The sequence below is a fragment of the Solanum stenotomum genome, chromosome 11, assembly GCF_019186545.1.
Source record: "Solanum stenotomum isolate F172 chromosome 11, ASM1918654v1, whole genome shotgun sequence".
Taxonomy (NCBI): Eukaryota; Viridiplantae; Streptophyta; class Magnoliopsida; order Solanales; family Solanaceae; genus Solanum; species Solanum stenotomum.
In genome coordinates this window covers 26,458,037-26,483,755 of record NC_064292.1, presented here as the reverse complement: position 1 = coordinate 26,483,755, position 25,719 = coordinate 26,458,037, and the positions used below count along the sequence as shown (strand labels likewise).

Sequence of the window (25,719 nt, the reverse complement as noted above, 5' to 3'; positions counted from 1 at the left end):
AAGTAAGGTTTACCATTGTAACTTGACTGTCACTTACCACACAAAAAAGTATTTATCATTGAATTACAAAATTTAAATAAAAATATAAAATAAAAATAAAATACATCACATTAGTTTAGTCGAGAATTTTGAAGAGTGGTTTAGTGCCCCTTATTATTTCAAATTTTAATTTAAATTGTACATTGACTCTCTAACTGATGAAGGAGAGATATTATAGCCTGAAGACAAACAGGCTGAGAAAACGATCAATAAATATTTTATTATTATTTTCATTATATAAAATTTTTAATTTAATATTTTATGATTGGTATGTTTTTAATTAAATTCCTATTATACTTATTATTTTATATAATATTTTTATAATACTAATTTCTAGATTTTAAAATTGGTGTATTTTTCATCAATGATTTCACTTTAATATGTATTATCCATTATTATATATAATGTATAATATTAGAGCAATGTGTATTGTTTAAAAAATTATGGTACATAATAATTCATATTGAATGACTATTTTAAAAAAGAATATGAATTATTATAGGGTGAATATGTAAAAATAGAAGAAAGAATTTGTTTTATGAAATAAGAAAATCTAAATGAATTAATAAAAATTAGACAATTCCGATTGGTCAATTAAAATCGAGTTCAATGTTTTTTTTTATGAGTTTAGCAAATTTATAAAGGTAAAAGGGGATAAGGAACCGTGTGTTGATTGTCCTGTAAAGATAAGTTGTCTTCCCCCATATGTAAAAGGGAATAAATAAATCAATTAAATTTCGAGATGCATCATGAAGTGCTTCTTTTTTGGAGTTAAATTTTTGTATGTCCATATTTTGATATATTATATTAAAGAGAAAGAATATTTTTTAGTGTATTATTTTAAAATTTGGTATAGTGGATTGGAGTTTACACTAAAATAGTGTTGATACCTTTTTTAGTGTAAAATTGTGTGTAAGTGGATTGAAATTGGTTTATACTAAAATAATAGTGACATTATTTTAGTGTAAAATTTGATATTTAATTGAAATTGATTTATATTAAAATAGTAGTGACATCATTTTAGTGTAAAAATCGATGTTGCTCATTTTTCACATGTGTACATGAACCAATTATAAGAGGCAACAAAGAGTACTCCTCTTTTGAAACATGAGATCCAACATAAGAAGAGACCAGTAAAGAAAAACAAAGAAGATTGTAATTGTTAATATAGAACTATTATTTATAATTATGTATTTTTATTCATTTCATAAAAAAAATCATTGTTTAATAATAGAGTTGGCTCCTTCTTCTCTATATAATAGTTAACGATTTCATAAAAGTTTATACAATTTTTTTAATTAAAAATAGTAATAATAAAATAAGAATAACGTGTTTCAGAAATCAAATATCAGCTTACATGAATTTATCCCACATTTAAGCATACCAAATTAATCTAAATCAACTAGCTATTAATAATATCTAATTTATAAAGATTAGGGATCAATTTAAATAAATAATATTGTAAATCAAGTTTGAAATAAAAATATATTTTCATGGATAGGTAAATAATTATTTTTTGGGGGTCAATAATTTGAATATAGCCCAAGGAACTTTTTTTTACTGACAAAAGAAATAGATACACAAAGAATAGAATTGACTTATATCTATTATAGAATAAGTAGATGGATCCACTTTTTGGGGGATATAGTAAAAGGAAAAGCATGTTATATAATTAAAATAACAAGGTAAAACATCATAGACGAAATTAGATTTAAAAATTAAAAGTGAACGGACGATGATGATGTGCGAATTATTATCAAAATAATTATATACTACTCAAACTTTGAAGCTATGTGATAACATATTATTTGTTTTTAGATTCACTTCAGAAACAAGTTAATTACCAATATTGCTTTTTAAATATTCTTTCATTTTCAAAGTACGCTTATAATAATCGCTAAAGTTGAGCTACATTTTCTTATTCAATTCTTGGATTCTGAGATATGACATGACAAGAATATAAACTTATAGACGATTGATTTAATTAGCACTGATCTTTTCGTATCCATTACCAATTTAATTTTATATAGGTAATTCAGGTAAAATTTGATGCTCTTTGCAACTTGAGAATTTTATGATAAATTTGTTGAGTTATGAAGGGTGATTAGGGCGTCATGCGGAAGCTTACAATTTGCAAATCATATAGTTGATAAATCAGATAACAAAAACTTATACTAAAAATCAAAATATTATTATATCAAAACTAATATAAAGAAAAACATTGAAACTTTAGAGAAAATAAATCTCCCCATAAACAAGACTCTTAAACGACTACATTGTGGATGTAATTGTTATTGTGTTAGAAGAAACAAATTTATATTTATAGAGTCCTAAAACTTTTCCTACTAGAAAAGAACTAGCTACTCCAAAACCTTTTCCTAAAAGGAAAGAATAAACAAAATATGAAAGAATATTATATTTTCCTTTCAGGAAAATAAAAACATTTATGGTAATGTTTTGTCTTTTCTTTAAGAAAAAAAAATCTTAAATTATGGTAAGAAAATCAGGGCAAAACCCTAACAAAATTTGTGTTATATTTAACCTTTGTTCATAATATTTGAGTATTCAAGATATGCCAAAAAGTACTGAGAAACTTGCTTTGCTAACCATCTCACAAATATGCAATAATAACTCATCAACTAAAAGGTCTCACTCATTGATAGACTAATTTACATTTAAAAAAATCATATGGACAAGTGTATAATATATATTCGAACATAATGTATAACATAAGTACATTCTTTAATATTATCCGCGCAACGCGTGAGTACGTATACCCTATACCACTTGACCCATATATTACAATAAATTAAAAGGGTTTAACAATATTTAGATTTTAATTGACGGAAAACAAAAAGAAGAACACGGAGAAGAAGAAAATCGAAGGCTTCAGGTAAAAGGGTGAACTTTTATATGTTGATTGATGAATAGTTTGGCATTCTTTATTATTGATATATTATTATTATTGGAATTGAGAAAATATGAATTAAAATTTGCTATACTAATGTTTCAATTTCATTACTATTGGGAAAAAGCTCTATTGGTGCTCATGGTCATGGCTAATCATTGGATAATGATTATGGTGGACTTTATTTGGTGGGAATAATACGTGTAGAGTGAAACATTAGAGATATGTTATTTCTGTAATTGTTGTCGTAGTGCCCCACTGGTTTTCTATTCAGTTAGGCTCAACATCAATTAATTTCTTTATATTATCACATAATAATTCAAGTTTTGCTATATTGAGATAGGTAATTAAACATTAGGTGTATTGTATTATATGAATACTATTAAATTATGATATTAGAAGAATTGAGACTTAACCCTAGGCTTGAAATTTAGAAAATATAAGATTTGGTATATTAGTTGCAATCAAGATTTAGGAATTAGTTGCAATCAAAATTTAGGAATTTGATTATAAATTTGGAGTGAATTTTTAGGTCTAGAATAGACAAAATAGACATATAATGGCAATTATACTGTCTACAGACTCGTTTACTTTTTTCTTCCATGATTGTCTCTTAACTCTCTATTAAACGTATCATTTTCAAGTCTTTAAATCCCAATAGCCGCCCCTCCTCCAATACAACACGTGCCTCACGGTGTTTTAAATTATTGTCAGTGATGGAAATATCTTGATTTTTATAGCCTTTGCAGAGCTATTAGTAGCCTTTCTCTCAAAAATTTCCAACCATCCCAAAAGAAAATTAACTACCTAATTCTCAATAATCTTATATATGATTATAGGATCAAAACTACCTAGATTTTCCTAAGAAAATATCTTACTTTAATTTGTAGAATAGCTAGCAACAACTCAAAGAAGAAAAAGTTATTAGAAGGTGAGAGCTTCACCTAAGTTCTAAGGCTCGTAAGATTTAGTGCGATTACAATGAAAACAGTTTATTGAAATATTTATGAGATTTTAAGTGAATAATTTGTGTTTTTGATAGTCATTAATTAAAATGGTTTAGAATATATATATATATATATATATATATATATATATATATATTCTAAACACTTAAGCTGGTTTTCTACTTAGTAAAAATGTTCTCATTTTTTGGGGGTGCGGAATTCATCTGATTCTATATTAATTTTAGCTAAAGGTTTTAGTATAATATTCCTTGGCTAGGGGTTTTAATCTGGATATTTCTTTAATATTATTTATGATATATTCTAGATATAATATATCTTGGGTTCTTCGGTACATATATAAATTATTTTCCATTAATTGTTCTAGTAGTTTTATATTTTCCATAGCTTCTGTCCAATATTGTAAATATTCGTAGTTCATTTTAATCTGAATCTTCTATTTCTAAATCATATATTTCGAGGTCTGAATATAGATCATGTAGTTCTATCTCATACCATTGTTGGTTTAGTATGTCTTCTGATTCGTCGTCATTAAATATTTTTTCCCATATGATTCTTCTTAATTCAATTATCTTTATACCTTTAAGTATATATAAGATTAGAGTTTCATAACTTTTTATCATTTCTTCATGCATATATGTAGTCATGTTCTTTGTTATGCAGGTTTTTGTTTTCAATTATTCATTCCTATCATATTCATAATTGATTAAGATTATATTAGATCATTATGAACTAGATTATCTGTTTATCATGTTCTCTTGTCATTACTAGCATCGTACTTTAGCAGATACTTCCTTCTTATCAGCGCCTCAACTTTGTTTACTCCCCTATTACGGCTTTCCTCGTCTTACTGGTTTCAACATTAGGATGACATAGTATAGAAGTTTTCTCTCTGTTTCCAGTGTGCTAATAAACTAGAAATCATGATTCAAATAATTTTAATACATAATAACTAACATAAACTTATTCAATCATATATGATATTCAGAAATATATGAAATTAGTTTTGCATATTTATTGAACAATATACATTTGCCTCTTGCTTATCCATGATATTTGAAGATTGCTCCATTATCTATTAAGTATGAATATCTTAAGTATTTTGAGAATATTTGAGAGTGTTTTTATGAAAGCTTGCTTCGTTTATTGAAGGCTTGCCCCTTCTATTACATGTACATTCCTTTATATAGACAATTCTAATCTTATCCTATTCTTTCATAGATAATGCTTCTACTGTACACTTTACGACTTTTTACAATAATGCGTCTACTGATTTAGTTACTAAAACACCTAAGCTGATTTTCTAGGTTATAAAAATATTTTTATTTAGTTATCAAAACACCTAAGATGGTTTTCTACACAATAAAAATATTTTGATCTAGTGACTAACGTTTTCTACCAAACAAAGTTAACAATTTTCTGAGATATTTTAAGAAGATCAGGGGACCTTGATTGCTATAGGTACCAACTTCCAATTAAATTCTATTTATTACATAGGTCCCTTTTGTCAAACTTTAAAACCTACTAGTTTTAGTAGATACTAAATACTTTCTCTGTTTCTTTTTAATTATCATGTATATTAAAAATACTTATTTCAAAATAGTTGTTAATTTAAATAATCAAAAGAGAATTTACAATATTTTTCCAACTTTGCAATTAAAATTTATTATTCTAAAATTAAGAGGCACATATAAAGATAAATATTAAAGAATTAATAAAGAATATATTGGTCAAACAATACTCGTTATTAATTTTTTCTTATATGACAACCAAGAAGATTTTTCTCCCGGCACTTGTTAGCTATATATTCAAGTGCACACAATAAATAGTCCACTGTAGAATAGTGGAGATTTCTTTTTCTTCAGTATTTATAGCGTTAGCCTGGCTACTAGCATTAGCTATTATTTGTAAAGTTATGAACCATGTTGTATGCCCCAAAAGAAATGTACCACCAGGTCCAAGGCCATGGCCAATTATTGGAAATTTGAACCTTATTGGTTCACTCCCACATGAGTCTCTTTGCACAATCTTTCACAAAAATATGGAGATTTAATGCTACTAAAGTTCGGTTCCAAGCCTGTTCTGATAGCATCATCTCCAGAAATGGCTAAAGAGATTCTAAAAACACATGATGCTATCTTTTCTTCTCGTCCTGCATTGACTGCTGGTAAGTATATTAGCTTTAACCACTCAGACGTGTCATGGGCACCCTATGGTGCACATTGGCGTCAAGCTAGAAAGATCTACCAAACCGAGATATTTAGTCCTAAAAGGCTTGAATCGTTTAAGTACATTCGTGTTGAGGAAAGGAGAAATCTGATTTCTCGTCTTCATGTTCTATCAGGAAAGCAAATTTTTCTCCGCGATCATTTGACAGAATTTACCCTTAGCACTATAAGTAGGATGGTTATGAGTAGCACGTACCATAGGGATGAATCAATTGAAAATTTGCAAGGTATGTTAGATGAATGGTTTACCCTTGGTGGGGTGATTAATATTGGGGATTGGATACCTTGGCTTAATTGGCTTGACTTGCAAGGGTACATCAAAAGAATGAAGGCTTTGAATAAAAAGTTGAGAGAATTTTTTAAGTATGTACTTGAAGATCACAAGGCTAAAGGAAAGGAGGATTCTGTTCCAAAGGACATGGTTGATGTCTTGTTGCAACTAGTAGATGACCCTAATCTTGAAGTTAAGATTACCACCGATAACCTAATGGGATTAATCCTTGTAAGTTTTCTCCCTTTTTTTTGTTTTCTTTTACGTTAATAAAAAGGGTAAAAAAATGTTCTCAATTAGTAATAGTTTGGTCTAAAAATCAATAGTTTGGTAAAAACATGTCTCTATTATTACTTAATGAGTCAAAAAGGCTCTTTTTTCTAAATAAATATTATTATTTTTCCTTTTTAAACACATTCTAATATTACTAATAATAATTTTGTTTATTATCATACTTCAATTCAAAAAAGATTTAGAAATACAATTATTTTCTATTTTTTAGAAAAAATTTTATGTTTATTGAAATGAAACTAATATATGGGGTTACTATGATCTTATATATATGTCATATATTATTGGTTAAAAAGATTCATGTAGTTTTTCTATTTTTATTGATAATATGAGATTAAGAAAGAAAAATTGATTTATTCCTACTTATTTACTAAGTGGTTTTAAGAGAAAAAAAACAAGAATATGATCTTTTAAAAGTAATATTGTTATTAGGAATAAAATGTGTTTAAGAAGAAAAGAAATAATAATATATTTATTAGGAAAATGATATTTTTGACACATTAAATAAGAATAGGGACATTTTTTAACCAAATTCTTGACAGCATGAACACTTTTAGATCAAACTATTAACTAAAGACATTTTTTATCAGTTTCACAAAATTGAGGGACATATTTAATCCTTTTTCTATAATTAATAGTCTTTATTGTGCAAAAAATAATTAATTAATTTAGATTATTCAATAAAGGGCTTGCCCAATTTTTAGTAGTTTCCATTTTAAAAGAAGCTAAAACTGCATATATATAGGTGGATCGAGTTTTATTTTCTCAATTTTATCATATAAACTCTTTGATAAAAATTTGAATGAATTTATTTTTAGTATTAAAATTGTGCAGGATTTGTTGGCCGGTGGAACGGATACATCAGCAACAACAGTTGAATGGACATTTCAAGAACTTGTAAGGAACCCGAAGATGATAGAGAAGGCAAATGAAGAACTTGATAGGTAAAGGAAAATGGGTAGAAGAGGAGGACATATCCCAATTACCTTATATAGAAGCCATAATCAAAGAGACATTTAGACTGCATCTGTTAACTCCATTGCTCCCTCCGCATTATTCCATTGAAGAATGCAATGTTGCTGGTTATGACATACCGAAAGGGACAATGGTATTTATAAACATATGGTCCTTAGGAAAAAAATCCTAATTATTGGGATAGCCCAGAAGAGTTTATTCCCGAAAGATTCTTAGAAAATGACATTAACATAAAGGGAAAGAACTTCATAATGTTACCATTTTTGGTTCTGGAAGAAGGAGGTGCCCTGGGTATAGCTTTGGGATCAAGCTTGTGGGGACAACGTTGGCTAACTTGTTGCATGGATTCAATTGGAGATTAACAGGTGGCATAAAGCCAGAAGAAATAAGCATGAAAGAGATTTATGGATTAACTACACACCCAGAAAAATCGATATTTATCATGGAACCAAGACGTCCTCTCCATCTTTATTAGTACCACTTTCTTGGATCCTATCAACCCAAAATTTACGTACCACTTTCACTTATTATTGTAAAATTTATGTATAAATAAATGAATTTGATTCATTCTATTGATTGCAAGCTTTTGGTATCAAAGTATGATAGTTTTCATCCATGGAGTCCTTTCCTCAATGGAGTTCCTAAGTTCTCCAATTTATAAAGTTAGAAATCCCCAATTGAGTTAGGACTCTATGTCATGGGTTCTTTTAAATGTAGATTTATTTGATTGATTTATGAACTTTGATGCATGAATGGATATAATCTCATGATTTTAAGATGAATCCCCATGAACCCATGCTTAACTTATGTTTTCAAGGCTTCTAATCAAGTTCTTCTTCAAGATTCTTCAAGAACCTTGCTCTTCCAAGTATGTAAGGCTATCATAGTATTGGACTAGTTCGTCCTCACGCCCTACATCTTCTTTCAAATTAGTAAAAGAGTAATCTAGGATTCTTTCTCTAGATTTGAGTATTCTCGAGATAAGTTGATTTTGAGTTCTTGAGTTTTGGATTCTTTTTGAAATTTTATTCCTTATTATTGAATTGCTATATCTTATGCATTTAAGATTCTTGAGTTGATGCGTTCATGTCTATATTTCAGCATGAACCCTATGAATTGAGTATTCTTGAGATGAGCCGTGTTGTTGAGTTCTGAGTTATTAGTTTCCATATTGCTATTAAGATCCCTGAGTTGAGTCATTCATGTCCATAATTCCACATGAATCCTATGAGTTGAGTTATAAATCTTAAGAAGATTTTTAAAGTCAACGATTGAGTTTTAAACTGAGTTTTTGAGGAAGTAAAGATGAGTTTTGAGAAAAGATTTTTCTAAAACATGATTAGTATGACAATCGAGTATGTCATCAATGTTTAAGCAGTATGGTATCTAGATATGCCATCAATGTTTATGCAGTATGACTTCCCCAATCATCAATGATCATATTACAGTATGATTTTGATATATTTTTTAGAAAGAGTTTTCACGTATGAATTGAGTAAGAGTATAAGGAAACTAAGTATTCCCTAAGGTATCAACTTTTACATTTATAAAAGTTTGATTTCTAAATGCGTTATGAGTTCAAAGATATTTCAAGAGCAGTTACCTCTTTTAAGAGGATAGTTTGAACAATTATCTCAAACCAGAGGAAGGGTATGTTTTTAAACATTGAGCATGAGTATGTATTATTGGGAGTAGTATTGAGCACCGATATAGGGATGAGTTTAGACAACTCACATTCCTCATAAACCATGTATGTCAACTCACATTCCTCATACTTTTTAGATGAATTTTAAGTGTCTTCGGGTAGGGCTTAGTGGATCCACTTTGTTAAGGTGTTCTATATCCCGGCAAGATATAGGACAGTTCTGGCAATGTGGGCGAGACGATGTATCATCACGTAGCTCATAGTGATGGTTGTCGGATAGAGAATCTCCCAAATATAGTTAAAAGTGTATTTTTATTATATCACTTAACATGTTGAGTTCAGAGATGAATAAGAATTTTGTAAAGTTCAATTATTTCACTTCATTATTTCTTTACATCCAGTTGAGTATATATGTATATTTATTGCAGTCCTTTTGTTCAATTATTTGTTATTCAGCTATATTACATACTCATACATTCAAAGTACTGATGTCATTCGACTTGCATCTTTTATTGATGCAGATACTTGTTCTTAGTATCCTCAACAAGAGTCTGTTGAGATCACTCCATCTATTCGTCAACTTTTGAGTAAGACCTCCTTGCTTCTGGATGACTCTATTTTTATGAGTTGTTAGTAGTAGTTCCCTTGAGGAGTCATGTGTCTTGTCCTGATACCCATCTTTATATAGTAGAGGCTTCATATATAGACAGTTTTGGAGAGTCTTCCAGTTTCATATATTTTATTTAAAACTTATGTTTCATACTCAGTATATTCAGCAAAGTTTTGAGATTCAGTAAACTGTTTTTAAATGTTTCTTTTAATTTGATGCTTATGTATGCTTGAATTACTCTTCCGCTTGTAGTCATCCAGGATGAGGGTTCGCTTGAGGTCCAGCAATTATTCTCAAGTGTCGGCCATGCCTAGAGTGTAGGCTCGGGTCGTGGCAGTATTATTCTTTGTGTTGCATCCTTTTATGATGTAAACTCTGACTCTCATACTTAGACTCGTGGCTAGTAAGGTTTCAGAATTTCCAGTTAGTACTTGATGAACCCACCTCATTTAGGAGCTCCATTAGTTTAGGTCACTAAATTTTCCTTCATACTGTCTTTGGTTTTGAGGTAGTTGGGGCCATGTCTTGATAGAATTATATTTTCAATTGAACTAGTAGAGGCGTATTTTTGACAATAAAAATGTACATTCATGGATTTGTAAACTCTATTATTTAGTTATTTATTTCACCTTTCGCTTAGTTTCTTTATATTATGCTTTGATATGTTATGCCAAGGATGAGCTTGAGACCGCTCGTGGTTCTGAGTACTNGCTCGGGTCGTGGCAGTATTATTCTTTGCGTTGCATCCTTTTATGATGTAAATTCTGACTCTCATACTTAGACTCGTGGCTAGTAAGGTTTCAGAATTTCCAGTTAGCACTTGATGAACCCACCTCATTTAGGAGCTCCATTAGTTTAGGTCACTAAACTTTCCTTCATACTGTCTTTGGTTTTGAGGCAGTTGGGGCCATGTCTTGATAGAATTATATTTTCAATTGAACTAGTAGAGGCGTATTTTTGACAATAAAAATGTACATTCATGGATTTGTAAACTCTATTATTTAGTTATTTATTTCACCTTTCGCTTAGTTTCTTTATATTATGCTTTGATATGTTATGCCAAGGATGAGCTTGAGACCGCTCGTGGTTCTGAGTACTGTGTCTCAACTGGGGTATAGACTCGGATCGTGACCACAACTAATAGGGGTATATAGACCGAACTGATGTCTTTTGGGTTTATGGGGGCTCAAATAGGTGGTCTTATTTGTTGTTTGTACTTGTCGGGATTATGGGGATCGACTAGGTTATTGTTTGATTATTTTTGGTATGCTTAGATTCAAGAGAAGTTCAGTATGCTCATCTTTTCTTGTCTTTTTTACTTTGTTATTTTCAGTATATTATGATATCTATATAACAACCCGAAAACAATTAAGTTAAGATCTGAACCATTCTTCATTTACGGATAATCAGGTAATTCTTAAATTATGATTAGTTGTTAAGACAATTCTTTAGTGTGTGAATAAATTTGGAGATAAATTATGGTCACAAGAATCTCCTAGCACAAAGTTGAGTTGAAATTTTCTTACCGATTACGTTTTATTTAAGATTCTACTTGGGTCAACATCAAACGACCATATCTCTTAGAATATGAAGAGTTAGGTGGAACATAACCTATCAAATTAAAAGGCATTTGAGTCTTCCTTCAAATGCCATCAAGTTTGCATCAATTGAAGTTCACACTAAAAATTATACCGACTTTACTAGTTTCTTGTTGTGCGCCAGGGAGAGACTTAGGTAGCAACTACTGCTTCATACGTGGTTGGCTGCGTGCTGAGACATTGTTTGGATGGGTGCACACGTTTGAGGTCTTCTATAAACCCCCCAAAGACGTAGTTCACCTCCCTAGTTCATAAATTTATCCTAGAAAGAGAAGTTCTCAAGAAACTACCATCCTCCAAGGTTCATCCATCATCCAAAGTAAGATTTGACCATGATATTTCATAATTTCTTCAACTTAACACCAATTAACACCTTTTTACTCATGGAATCCATCTATATATATCCAAGAAAATCTACCTCTAAGGTTCAAAAACAAGTTATTGGTGTCATTTTCTTCAAAGATTCGTAAGAATTTAAAGTGTTTCAGGTATGTAAGGTTATTCATAGTGTTGGACTAGTTCGTCCTCACACCCTACTTCTCAATTCAGTTTGTAGCAAGTTGAATCTATGGTTCTGCCCTCAGTTTATGAAATTCTTGAATATGAGTTATGATCTTGTTCCAAGTTCTGAATCCTTACATTATGAGATTTACAATATTGTATGCTATGAGATTCTTAAATTGTTGTTTATGCTTGTAGTTCCACATGAGCCTTATATGTATTGAGTTTCTTTCTAAAAAGTATTTTCGAGCCAGTATTCCCTTCCATTATTTTTTGAGGATTAAAGTAAGTCCAAGAGATAATTTTAAGACAATATTTTTAGAAAATTTTTAGTGAACTTAGATGATTCCAAATGTGTTATTTTTACATTGAAAAGGGAATACTATTTTCAGAAAAGTATAAAGAGTTTTCAGACGAATTTAGTACAACTTTAGTTGCCTCTTAAAGAGGTCTTTTAAGAAATTATCTCAACCTAGAGAGTACTTTTACATGAGTATATAATATTATATTTTTGGAGTAGTACTGAGCATCGATTTGGGTAAGAGTTCAGATAACTTAAACCCCATGACCTATGCTTTCAATAGAGATAAGATCGTATCAAAATCCGGACGACTCCTTACCTGCCTCAAGAAATCTTTTAGTAGCAAGGGCCCTTGCTACTTAGCAGAATATTTTAGTAGCGGAGTTTCATCAAGTCAGCTCCTCTTCTTTTGGAGTTTTCGGATCTAGAGGTTTGCTAGTGTTTGTTATGTTCAGTTGATGGGTAGATCGGGACCTGTCCAGTCCAAGTATATTACTCTTAAGGGTCATTTGATTTGAATACAAGTTATGTTGTGATTACTTATGTTGGGAGTAGTTTCTATTGCTTATTTGATTTGTCATATTCAAACTTATATTCTTGACATAATTTCTAAGAATAAGTTACCTATTTACAAAAAGACCCTCCATCGTATTTAGTTTTTTTTATTACATTTTTTTTGCAAGATGTAGTTATTCATTCTTAAAAATAAAATTTCCATCTTATTTAGCTTATTTTGTGTATACATTTTCATGATTGTGCCATGTGTTTTTAAAATTAAAATCTTCATCTTATTTAGCTTAAAAATAAAACTTTCATCTTATTTAGCTTAAAAATTAAACTTCCATCTTATTTAGCTTAAAAATTAAACTTCCATCTTATTTAGCATAAAAATAGAACTTGCATTTTAAGTTTATTAAAGTAAAATAAACTATATTATTTATGTCACTTCATCCAAAACATATCACTCATATATGTAATTTAGTAGTGGGGTGAACATTTTAAGAGATATCAAAATATAAATAAACGTAAAAAATATTCAAATAAGTTCAACTTATAATATATTCATAAATAATTTTTTTATTTATATAATGTAATTTTTAATAGAAAAATATATTATCATAAAACAACGATTAATTAAGGTTGTGAATGTTATTATAAATGTTGTTAAGAATTATGTTAATATANTATATATATATATATATATATATATATTATTTGATTTTTTTTAATTTTTTTTATTTTACATATTTTATCCTAGAATATGTTATCATGGGGTTACTACTCTACCCACAAGTAGGATAGCTTATTCCAGTATTAATTATTAATCACGGGATAAGTATCTCAAACTTTGCAACCAAAGGACGAATTAAAAGGTATTAAAAAATTATCCCAAGATTATCTTCTCTTATCTATCACGCCAAATGACCCCTTAGAGGGTTGCAAAATTTGGATTTTATAAATGTGTGTTGTCGACTATGCTGACTTTGTTGTTTCTCTGTTTTAGCACAACAATTTGTTCGCCTTGACCGTATATGATTATATATATAGTTTATATGTTTCTAAAATAACATGGTTGCCTCGTTGGTCCACAAAAGATTAGTTTCTTTTCAATATGAGATATCAGAGTTACTTGGGTTGATTGTAGATTTTGTTGATATAAGTCTTTCCGGTCTAGGGTTTATTTTTATAACGAGATATACTTGTTTGTTTTCTTGATTTTGTGATTGGTATTATGGTAGTAGAATAGTTGTCTAGTAAGTGTTGGATCTGGGTCAAGTGTGGCACCAAGTGCCAGTTGTATCCCTAAGTTGTTGTGTGACATACCAATTGGTCCTTTTTAATGCATCTGGAGTGGTAGACATATGTATGGACTACTGATAGTGATTCAAGTTTTTTTTTAAATAAGAATTGAGTTTATTTTTATTTTAGAAAATTTACCTAAGATTGTTCTTTATCGTCATTTGAGTCAGAGTCTCCCGTTAGTGCTAGGATGTCCTTATCATTTGACTCATCCATATAGCAAGAAGAGATTAATCTCTAGATTTTCTTTCGTCACCAGAGTCATGACTCGGAATATTTTCCATTGATCTAGAGCTATTTTTATTAGTTTTTCAATTTCTTTGGTGGTCATTCTTCTGCTAGAAATGACAAGTTCATCTTTTTGTCTCTTTAGTCTTATCAACATGATTTTTATATATTTAATTTTTTATTGTGGACATTATTTGATGAATTGATCTGAGCTTCCACACTCGTGACACACTTGTTCGCAATTAATCTTGTCTGATGCTCTTGTGATATTTTTTCTCTGAAAGCTTTGGCCTTTTTATGTTGGCTAGTTGTTAGGGCCATGTTTTCATCCTTTATATCCATTTTCCAATGGATTGAAGAACCGAGCTCTTTTCTTTATGTACTCTTATTATTTTGCGCTTTTAAGTCTTTTTAAGTCCATAAATCTTCAGAGTTTCAATCAAATCATCCATAGTAAAAAAATATATATAAATCAAAAGTTTTAGATATAACCTCCATTTTACTTTTTCATACATAAAGTAGTTGTTAGAACCCTTTTAGTCTACCAATGATTTACGGATGGAAGATTTAAGGAAATTATAAAGTAGATTACTTCAGCTTATAAGTTATTTATTTTTTATTTCTGTATAGTAGTGTTTGCAGTAGATTATTACAACTTTTTAGTTGTTTATTTTTCCTATTTCTATGTAGCAGTTGTTGCAGTAAAGAGGTTATTCCTCCACTTTCTCATTTCAGTTGTAGTAGGGAGTTACTTCCTTGTTTTTAGATGGGTGGTTATCCACTAGTGTTGTATTTAGTGTTATTTGCACTCAGTGAAATGATAAGGAGAAAATTAGTCAAGTTTTTCAGTACTTCAAACTCAAGAGATTGCAGGTTCTCTCTTAACTAACCAGCACCATAGGTAGAAAAAGAAAACTTCAGATTATATCTTGCAGCGTACCATAACTAGATCCATAACAGGGGACCATACCAACTTGGTATCAGAGATGGGTGTTATCGGAGACGAAATTCAACACCAACTAGCACAATTAGTGAATTTGTTCCAAGAAGAATGTCCAGCCAAATTAGCTAGACATGAAGCAACAAATGCTCGATTGGATGCACTCACACTGGATTTAGTAAATTCTAAGGTCAATTTTGATTCAATTGAACATATCAGTAAGAATGGCGGTTGAAAGGGTAAACTAGAGTGGCAACAAGGTCGGGATCAGAAACAGGTGGAAGTGTCATCATTCCTCGACATAAAAAACAGGATTTCCCACGATTTAATTGCCACGAGGACCCTTTGGATGGTTGAGCAGGTGTGAACACTTCTTTCGACACCAACAAACTCTAGAAGAAGAAAAGGTTAGATATTAGCATCCCCTTTTAGTCTACCAATGTTTTACACATGGAAGATTTAAGAAAATTAACTTATTTATTTTTTATTCTGTTTGCAGTAGATTACTACAACTTTTTAGTTACTTGTTTTTCCTTTTTTTGTAGCAGTTGTTCCAGTAAGGAGGTTATTTCTCCACTTTCTCATTTCAGTTGTAGTAGGAAGTTACTTCCTTATTTTCAGATGGGTGGTTAATCCACCAGGTGGTATTTAATGTTATTTGTATTTATTGAAAAGATAAGCAGAAAATTAGTCAAGTTTTTGAATACTTCAAACTCAAGAGATCACAGGTTCTCTTAACGAACCGGCACCATAGGTAGAAAAAAGAAAACTTCAGATTTTATCTTACAATGTCCCATAACTATATCCATAACTGGGGACCATAACAATATCAGAGACGGATATTATGGGAGATCAAATTCAACATCCATTGGCACAATTGGTGAACTTGTTTCAAGAAGAATGTGCAACCAATATAGCGAGACAAGAAGCAATAAATGCTCGCTTAGATGTACTTCGAAGGTTGATTCTGATTCAACTGAACATAGTAGTCAGAATCGTGGTTGTAAGGGTAAAAATAAAGTGGCAGGAGGGTCGAGATCAGAAGTATGAGGAAGTTTCATCATTCCTCGACATACAAAGTTGGATTTTCCATGATTCATGGTCAAGAGGACCCTTTGGGATGGTTGAACAAATGTGAACACTTCTTTTGACACCAACAAACTCTGGAAGAAGAAAAGGTTGAACTTGTTTCTTTTCATTTGGAGGGCAATGTACAACTTTGGTTTCTTCAACTAGAGACAGATTTGCCTTAACTGTCTTGGGATGACTTCAAACGTCATTGTAATCTTCATTTTGGCCCACCAATCAGAAGTCAAAAATTGGGAGAATTGGCTAAGCTACGCCAAATCGGGTCTGTGGCAGATTACCAAGAAACATTTGAGCAGTTAATTTTGCGGGCTGGTACCCTCACAGAGTCACAAAAAATTGAACTTCATATCAGCGGTCTTACTGATTATATAACAATTGAGATTGAGTTGCATAATCCTCCAGATTTGGCTACGACGATGAGTTTATCCCAACTTTATGAACGCAAGGAACAACCCATTTGCTCGCAATTGTTAGATGCTTGCAAATCAAAGACAACAGATTTTTCACCTCAACAACATGTCAGATTTGTGAAGAAATTGGCCACATCTGAAATGGAGGAAATGCGACTTAAGGGACTTTGTTTCAACTGTGATGAACCATTCACTCGAGGTCATCAGTGCAAGAAGTTGTTTTGGATTGACTCTATATACGATGAGGAAGAATTTGTTGAAAAAGGGAGAAATGCTAATATTTTCCACACTTTGCGCTTAAGGGCAAGCGCGATTTGAAGAGGGGAGTAATGTTAGCACCCCCTTTTAGTGTACCAATGTTTTACACATGGAAGATTAAGGAAATTAAGTTATTTATTTTTTATTTCTGTTTGCAGTAGGTTACTACAGCTTTTTAGTTACTTGTTATTTCTATTTTTGTGTAGCAGTTGTTCCAGTAAGGAGGTTATTTCTCCACTTTCTCATTTCAGTTGTAGTAGGAAGTTACTTCCTTGTTTTCAGATGGGTGGTTAATCCACCATGTTGTATTTAATATTATTTGTATTTAGTGAAATGATAAGCAGAAAATTAGTCAAGTTTTTGAGTACTTCAAACTCAAGAGATCGCATGTTCTCTCTTAACGAACCGACACCATAGGTAGAAAAAAGAAAACTTCAGATTTTATCTTGCAACGTCCCATAACTAGATCCATAACCGGGGACTATAACACCCCTCCCCCAAAGTTAATGCTACATTCTTTGTTATTTTTTGCCTCATATTTGTAGGTAACTCTATCCCTTCAGAAAATATTCAACTATTTCCCCCTCAGAAGTCTTCTTCACACATATATTATATGTCTCAAATGTATAAGTTTGTTTCACATCAAAACATGGTTTCAACAACTTTAGAAAATGTACTTTGTTATTGTGGTTGAAGTGAGGATACATAAAATGCTTCATATGCTAAATAATTTTCTGTACGTAAATTAATCATGTTGGAGTTGTGCTATCAATTCTAGGACACTCCTTCAAACCCAACTGATTTGTTAAATAGTGTGAAATAGTATCATTTTCTTCTTTTCCGATTTCTTTATGTGTTGTTTAATCTGTTCTTCCTATGTTCTATTCTTGAAGTTGAGTTATATGAAGAAAAACTTTTCTTTTGAGTTTAATATATTTGCCCCCGTGAAATTATAGGTAGTTGGATGGTTTGTGCTTTCTCAACTGCCTGCTGAGATGACTATTTGGAGTAGAAACATGCTCGACAACGGCTAAAAGTTATACATTCCGTTTTATATGCTTCTATAATAGTAGTAGGATTTTTTGAGGCATAGTAGGAGGACCTCTGTTGCGGAGAGGATTGGAGGAAGAGTCTAAAGCTAGATGCATGACATGCAAGTAGTAAAGAAGAAAATATATTCTATTTTAACCTTTGTGGCTCTCGAGTCAAAATGACTCATTGACAGAGTTTGTAGGTGGTGCCATGGTGATTTGGTTTGCAATTGGAAAGAGCAGCAAAACTTTTATAAAACCAATCCCCTTTATGCATATTTTAGAAGATATCTAGAAAACAACTATTCCACATGAGTCGTGAGTATGAAAAGTTGTCCTTATCTTTGTATAGTTCAGATGCTTTCAAGATTTGTGTTTCTTATGTATGAACAGTCTTTAAATAAATTAGATCAATCAATGGTGATATTTCTAGATTCCCTGCACCAATAAGAACAAGATTTTTGTTTATCTTCATTTATCCTAATATAGGTGAACAAAATTATTTTGTAATTGTTGGTGAGAGGTGATAGATATCCTCTAAAATTAGTGTACATAAATTGATCTGAAGAACACAATAATCGAAATAAAATGTTATATATTGTAACGATTCGGAAGGTCATTTTTGTAAATTTTTATAAAATTTACATTTTTACCTCTCTCGATAGTTGTCCTGAGTCACTTTTGATTGGTTGGAGAAATGGTTTTGAAATTTTTGAACTATTCGATAACTATGATAATTTAATTGATATATAATTTAGAGAATTAGCTAAATTTGTGATTAATGGGTTAAGTTTATAATTTATTAATACCTTATACCACTTGACACATATATTATAAAATAGGTTAAGTGAGATTTAACTCTGTTAATTCATTATTATTATTATTATTATTATTATTAAAAGAGAGAAAAAGAAACCTGACCAAACCTATTGTGTCACGCTATTGGGGAAAACAAAAACTTCCAGGTAAACTCTAATTTTATCTTATTTTGTTCACCATATATATCGATGATCATATATGAAATAAACCAACATTACGTTATTTTGTGTGGGTAAGGAATGAAAGTGCCAGCAATTTATATTATATAATTCATAAAAATGGCAGGTTAAAGTTGATTTATGGATCTAGGGTTACGAGTCAGTGAGGAGGAGTAATAATATCTATATTAGAGAATTGACTTTGTAATAAATTGTAGAGAAAGGAACAAATCAGAAGGGAATTAAATGAGTTGAGCCACATTATGATTATTACTTGTTATTAGTAGAGTTTTTTTGTTCACGTTAATAATGACGAGTTAGTAATGCTAATGATTGGCCCAATTATTGGAAGGGTGTGGTATTATTACTTACATATGACATTCTGTATAAAGAATGTCTATGGATTTAACAAAGGTCCCTGTGGTTTAGGAGACAATTCACGTAATTAGCTTGAATTTTGGAACTTTCTCATAGTTATTATATTGTGACTCAAGTTTTGATAATATAAGTATTGTAGTTAAATATTAGGCGTATTATATTATATGAAAACTAGTAGGATTGAATTGTTAGAAGAAATTAATACATAAACATAGGCTTGAAATTTAGGAACTTGACTATAGAGTTTGGTGAGTTTTTGGGTTAAGACTAAGCATATAGCAATATGGGCGTGGTTAGTTCAAAATCTTATTGTGATTATTTATTTGAATAGATTGCATTGATTTGGAAGCACGACGAAAATGGAAGACTCAAGTCCCAGAGTGATTGTTCGATTATTTGAGGCAAGTGAATTTCTAAACTCTTGTTAAGTGTATAAAATCATGTACTTACTTGTGGTATGTATTGGAAAGTAATGAGATTTGGTAATGGGTTGACTTGTCCATATGGAATAATTCTAATGATGAAAAAGGAGTAATAAAAGGCAATGTGATTAATGGTTGGTGTGTGATGTGTTCAGAATAGTTTGAAAGGCTTATTAATTAATTGTTGATGTTGTATCACGATTGTGCTGTTGTGAATTGTGCAATGTTATGAAAATGGCAATCTCCTCATTATTTGTGTGAACATGTCATTTGTATGTTTCTGAGACATGGTTGTGACAAGTATTATGTGAATTGAGAAAGAATAAGAAACTAAAGAGGATATACCATTTCGAGGGACGTGTCGCGCACTGCGACGGATACTATTATCGAGGGACGTGTCGCACGCCGCGACATATACTATTATCAAGGATCGTGTCGCACGCTGCAACAGATACATGGACATATATGCCCCCCATAGGTCCCGGACTGTGAGAAAACGAATGTGTATCATTAGGTTAGACATGCATCATTATATTGACATTGCATTGCACATCTTTATCATTAGTGAACTTGATCTTGTGTGTTGCTGATCTTGTGAGTGCCTTTCTGTGGAACTTGTGATCGATGAATATTGAGTTTGTTGTTGAGGATATCTAATTGTTTGAGTGTTGTTGTTGAGCTGTGTGCTATGTAAACTATGAGCTGTTAGGTTGGGCTGGTTATATGCAGGTTGTAGTTGTGGAGGTTCGGATAGGGTGTAAGGAGTACCCGTATTTTATTCCCTGAGCTTATGTTTAGAAGTTTACCTGCTGAGTACCGTGTGGTTTGGTACTCACCCCTTGCTTCTACATTTTTGTAGGTTATAAGCCTGGATCTTTGTGAAACTTTCTATTCTCTTCTTTTTCTCACGCTTCATGTGGAGATTTTTGAGGTAGCTGTTTGTCATCTTAGCGGACCTTCTTTCTCCTTATTTATGATTTTGTTCTATTCTAGAAACAAGGTCATTTGAGACTTGTTATTTCTTTCAATTATGTTATAATACATTAGAGGCTTGTACACATGAATACCAGGTTTTGGGGTTTTATTTTGAGTTGATTATGATTTCCACATTAGTAGATGGTGTTAGTCTATTTTTCTTGTTTTACTTCCGCACTCACTGTATTAATTGGGTATTAGGCTGACTTGTCTTGGTGGGATAAGACGAGTGCCATCACGTCTATTTTTGGATCGTGACAAAATGGTATCAGATCCAGGTTCATAGGTCTCACGTGTATACAAGCCAAGTCTAATAGTGTCTCGAGGATAGGTACGGAGACGTTTGTACTTATCTTCGAGAGGCTATGGTGACTTTTATGAAAAAAAACTTCACTTCTTAGATCTCTTTCGTGCATCCTTGGTCCGATCTTGATTCTTATTGCTTCTTTTCATTCTCTCACTTATGGTGATGACTCATGTGTGATTCCTCATGTGATGGCTTGGATGTTAGATCTAGCATCAAAATGGGAGTGATATACTTATGGAAAGGTGTATGGTCAGATTTAGAATATTTAACGATTCAAAGAAATTATGTGAGGTTATAGTTTGATGATGCACTTTAAGAATAAATAAATATGAGGTGGAACAATGATTTTAGGGACTTCATGAATGTGGTATATTTTTCGGGTTAGTTACCCTCGCAGAAGGAATAGTAATTGAGTGGTATAGGTAATATCTCTAGTGGTTCGATAATTGGAAGTGGAATAATTAAAAAGATGGCTAGATAGTGAATATTGTAACTATGGAAAATACAGTAAGTAAAATTGTTATAATATATATGGGTTTCTTAGAGAATGATGTTGGTCAATTGAGGTCAGAATTTCTACTACAATTTTATAGATTGTGTGATTATCAAAAAAGGGTCATGATACGACTACTACAATAGTATCGATACATACTTGGTTACTTCTACTACCGACCTGATCCACGAAAGAATGCATATCGCTTTGGCTAGAGATGGAACAAATTTGATATTGTTTTGCAGTTATTCGATAGATAGAAATGTGTGACCTATTTGGGTACGACCTTCTCGATATGTATGATGTGTTCTAGTGGTGGATCTAACATAATTTTACGATATGGTACTAGAGGTATATGAAAATGCATACATCAATTTTAAAGTGTGAATATTAACTATTTAAGGAGTTATCAATTGTACCACATGCGTGTATAATGAGGTTCGATGTTGCATTTATATTTCAGAAACAAACTAGTTATTCTTACGGATGTGTGGGTTAAAACATTGTTTATAAGGAAGATTATCATGGTGGATCTTCGGAATTGTATTAATGTGTTAGGTTGTGAAGTGTATCTCGGGGATTCTAAATGAGGAGTAGTGATTTCATCCTAAGCTCTAAGTGAGTGGATTGATATCGGGAGGGAAAACTTATGGGTAAATAAAAAAAATAAAAATTCAATGGATATACTTGTGTGAATATAGTTAAGAATTTTACTAAGAAAGTGCCAAAATAAATAAAATTGAGTTAGTCCTTTGGGTTTGGTTGAAATAGTTGAGCTTAAGGTGTCATGTTGATGATATGGTTGACTTCGTGGTGATGAAAAGGGCTACTAAGAATGATTGTAGGTAGAGTTTGTGACGAAATGTGATTGGGATGAAATTATATGATAAATATTGCTGGTTAACAGATTAAGTATGGTAATAACGACTTGAGAGTATATAAGGTTGTGGGTTGCTATTATTTTGTGAGTAACGTGTTCGCGTGGAAAGTTATAGCAAAGAGCTAGAGTCATAATGAAAATAATTAGTGAAAGGTAATATAGCCTTTAGAAGGAGGCGGGAGCAAGGATATTTACTATGATTTCAAGGTCCAAAGATATCTCTTCAGAGGATTGAGAATTGGGTCCAGAGACAGGTGGTTTCATCTGTTTTGCTCTCGTTATGGTAATAATGTCACATGTTCATCAGATTGGTTAAAAATTGTTGGGAAAGATTTGAGAAAGAAGTCTACATACGTTCAACTCGAGTGTGATGATAAGTTATATTATGATTTCAAATATGGTAACTGGTACAATTGAATTTTCAACGAATGATACAATAAGTTCGATTGAGAAGCGACCAATAATAAGCTAAGATACGTGTATTCATAGAGATCTTCAAGGTATGAACTAATTAATGTTGATAGATAATGGGATTGTGTTACATGCTTGGGATCAAAATTCAGATTTTTCATGGTGAGTCTATGTTTATGGAAGTATGTTTTGTCATGGTATGGATTAGCGAGGTAAGAATGGGTCGATCACATTGGGTATTGAGCATTTGGAAGGAATTGTACATAATTTGAGTTGTAAATTTGGTTACTTTTGATTGACAAAGAACTTAAGGAAATGTTTCACTTAAAGTTTTGATTTAGAGTAAGAGGTAAAATGTCATGGGTTGTCGGTCAAATGATATGATTGGTAAGCAAGTTAGCGAAAGGAACAAGAGTCAAGTATATTGAAGAGTTCAAGGTGTTTGGAGTTGCGTCATGGGAGGAATCTAAGAAAGGTGAAGGAATAAGCCACCTCGTATAGATCTTTGGTTCGAAGTTGAAAGGTTGTAGGAATTTTCGCCTTTGAGTTAGAATGATTATTCAAGGTGGACTGATTTGGTACAAACTATCTAGGGGTTTATTAATGACTTTGATGAAGATAAAGTTTTGGTTTGGATGACAAACAATGATGTGTGGAAGATTCTATGTGGTTATATCGAGCTAGATTATTCAAATTATGATAGGTAACTTATGGATGTTCAACGGTATGGACCTACAATTCTATATGATTAATGAGGATTTTGAGGGAATTGAAACTACTTTGTTGATGGGACTGCACACACTGATGTGATGTGTTACATAGACACTTGATAGTAAATAGAGGTTATGTGCTCATAGTAGATAGACTTATCGAAGTGGCCGATAATTTCTCTAAGTTTTGGCATGATGTATAAGGGTATGAATGGTAGTTGAAAGTTGGTATGTAAAGATTGTGTGGAGTTGACTTTTTGCAATTCAGTAGCTTTATCTCAATGGGAAGGTATTATCATATTTGAAATTAGTGTTATCAGCCTTCTGTGAGACCTATATCTATTATGAGATGCTTACATGGAAAGAAATGAAGCCATAGTTTGGAAATTTTAAAGGGGACAATGTGTTTGCTAAGAAGACTTTGATACTAGTGATGGATTAAGTATAAGGTAAATGGCCTGTGTGGTTATGATTTTTTTGTTAATAGTAAGAATGTTGACTTTAGTGGAGTACTATGAAGAGTATGTGGGGTTTGATAAATCAAGTATGTGTAAGATTTTAATAGGGACTAGACTGATTGATTGTGGGTAGCTAAAAATCAAAGAGATGGAGCCAGATAAATGGAAATGTTTGATACAAACACTATGGAAGGAGTGTCTAGTGTTATTCGACCTTGGTTTCGTACATTCTTATGTGATCATCTTCTTTGTTTTGGACATTATTTGGAGTATGATTCACTGCTTATGTCACACGTGTTTTCATATCTATGGGTGAATTCCTAGTGGTGGATCAGTACCGATCCTATGATTGTCCTCTTAGTAGGGTGACATTCTTGGGCAGACATGGTCACTTCAGTTATGAAAGATTTGGTGTTGTTGGGATAGTTGAAGTATACTAGTGATTGTACACACACAACTTTGCTTATGAGAACTTATAGAAGAGCTACTATGAATAGTTAGAATTATACGACAATCTTAATATTCATGTCATTATTGAGGTCACGTTCCGGCTATGTGTGATTGAATGTGGGGTGCATTGGGTCTAGTTCTGTTGTTCGTAAATATTTTCTACAATCATTGCTACTGATATAGCATTTTGACAGTGTTGTTAGAGGTTCTGTATAGTTGGGTGTATCGCTCATTGGGTGGTTGCTTGGCCATTTTGTTTTGGGTTAGATAAGTTGATCCTCCTTTGATGAGTATCTGATGTCTAAATATCATATTTTTATAACTTAATTTCGTGGAAAGATTGTGTTATAAGGATGAAATCGTGATAAGGTCTATGTGGGTTTATGAATTACAAGTGTGTAGTAATTGGTTCAGATTCACTTCTGGTTGTAGCCGATATTGATTTCAAATTTTATCGTGGTTATGTGAGGAAATATTTGTCTTGATGGTTGTGTTTTAGTTCAGAGGGTTTCGGTTCAAAATGGATTCATGTGTTAGTCTGTGGTTTGGTAATGACTCCTGATTTGTAGGTCTGCCAAAGTTTGATTCGAAAGTTCAGTTATTAGTAGTTGATCTTGATGGAATGGTCTTAAGGAGGAGCTCACTTGGAAAAATGAACATCGACTGGTAGGTCGTAACTCAAGCTTTTAGTAACGTCGGTTGATACTTCTTCTTCTTCTTCTTCTTCTTCTTTATGTTCGAGGACGAACATAATATTTAGTGGTGGATAATGTAATGACCCGGAAGGTCATTTTTATAATTTTTTATAAAATTTCCATTTTTACCTCTCTCGATAGTTGTCCCGAGTCACTTTTGATCAGTTGGGGAAATGATTTTGAATTTTTTGAACTATTCGATAACTATGATAATTTAATTGATAGATAATATTAGAGAATTACTTAATTGGTGGTTAATGGGCTAATTTTATAATTTATTAATGTGAAAATTACAAAAATATACTCCTTAAGACTTTTATTAACAAAATATCAATATATTTATATTTAATTACAAACTAAGTTTTTAAATTACATACATAACAAATATTTAATTTTGTATTTAATTTTATTTAATTTTACAGATTTTTCTCTCTCATACTATTAATATTTTGTGCCTTTTATATGGAGTATAATT

At 31.5% G+C, this 25,719-nt stretch overlaps 1 pseudogene; it reads left to right on the top strand.

Moving 5' to 3' along the window:
- The first annotated feature begins 5,756 nt into the window (after positions 1–5,756).
- Positions 5,757–8,152, top strand: LOC125845302 (trimethyltridecatetraene synthase-like; annotated as a pseudogene).
- Positions 8,153–25,719: the final 17,567 nt, after the last annotated feature.